The sequence below is a fragment of the Microtus ochrogaster genome, unplaced genomic scaffold (genome assembly GCF_000317375.1).
Source record: "Microtus ochrogaster isolate Prairie Vole_2 unplaced genomic scaffold, MicOch1.0 UNK91, whole genome shotgun sequence".
Taxonomy (NCBI): Eukaryota; Metazoa; Chordata; class Mammalia; order Rodentia; family Cricetidae; genus Microtus; species Microtus ochrogaster.
The window spans coordinates 40,281-41,892 of NW_004949189.1; positions in this window are offsets into that span (position 1 = coordinate 40,281).

Here is a 1,612-nt window from a genome sequence, read left to right on the forward strand (position 1 = left end):
TCCTTAGCTGTCAGGAAAACTCAAACTTAGACTACTTTGTGATCTATCTAAAAAGAATTGTGTGTTTTTACTGTTTTGCAAAATTAGTAGAAAACAGGAAACTTAAAATTTTCTAATGGGAACATCTAAAAATAAATTTGTGCAACTTGAATAAAGATGAAAATAACAAACACAAAGAAAAATCTATGGCAACTTTTATCCTGTGACCCAACTGAAATTACCATTTTCTGCTTACTGCATACAGTAGACACTGGTACCCAGCTACAATGAATATTATGCTGCCCACTAACACATGGGCATCATGTGTCAATAACTTATATACACTCTCACATGCATCCCTAAATAATCAGTATTTTCTTTCCTTATTAAATTCAAAATATTCGATGGTGCAGGCTGCCAGAAAACATCCACAGGCCCACCCAGCTCCATTATGATGAGCAAGTATATGGTGGAGAAATAGAGAAAGAGAGGCAGAATGGTTCCTGTGCTGTGGTAAGAGGCTGAGCTGAAGTGACAGCGGAGAGGAATGGCCAATGACCAAGGTAACATCTGGGCCTGGGCTGCAGCCAGGGTCCCTGTTGGTGTCTGAAGGATACACTGCCCCAGGGTGTCATGCCCATATGAGTGGCCTGTGCTGCCACCTAGGGCCACAGGCTGCTACTGTTTGGGTCTGTGGTCCGATCACAGCCAGGGTTGTGTTGATGCCCTGGGCTCCTGTTATCTCCAAGAGCTGTGCAGATGCCTGTGATCCCCATGATGATGTCCAAGTGTCTGGGTGCATGTTCCTGCTACAGCTGAGGCTGATGATAGATAACGTGCATGGCCTTTGTTGCCATGGGAACATGGAGCATAGAAATCATGCATGTTGAAATCTGAGGACCATATTGAGCCAGCTCCACCCCTCACTAGCCCTGGAATAGCTGGCCGGCCCCTCACTGGACACTATAGCAGAAAAGCTGACCACATCCCCAGTGGGACTGTTGCACCTCCCTGCATTCAGGAGAGATAGCCCCATCCCTCACCATGGGTGTGAGAGAGCCTAGATAGCATGGGCATAGGGGAGATGACCCCTCACCTAAGGGAGGCAGTCCCAGTGCTCCAGACCAACCAGCGCGGCTACCACCAGGACCCACATCCTGGGCCTTGGGTTGGCCCACCCTAACATCTACCCGATATATGACCTGCTGGAGTACATGAAGGGGCTGGTCCTGCTGAATTCCCATGACTCAGGGCAACAGCAGGATATCTGAAGGGGAGTTTCAGTAGGGTCCAGTGAGGATGGTATGCCAGGGGCCTTGAATCAGACCAACGATCCATTTGCAATGAATATTTTGTAGGTGGGGTTGATTAGACAAAAAGGGCATACACGCCTCATGACATACCACAACACCCAGTGCCATTGAATGAAGAGATGATAGAGAAATTGAGGAATGAAGTGAGTATGTTTGTTTGTTTTGTTTGTTTGTTTTAATTGAAAAAAAATTTCCACCTCCTCCCAGCCTCCCATTTCCCTCCCTCTCCCCCCACACTTCTCCCCTCCCCCCACTCCTCTTTTCTCCCCTCTCCAGTCCAAAGAGCTGCCAGGGTTCCCTGCCCTGTGGGAAGTCCGGGT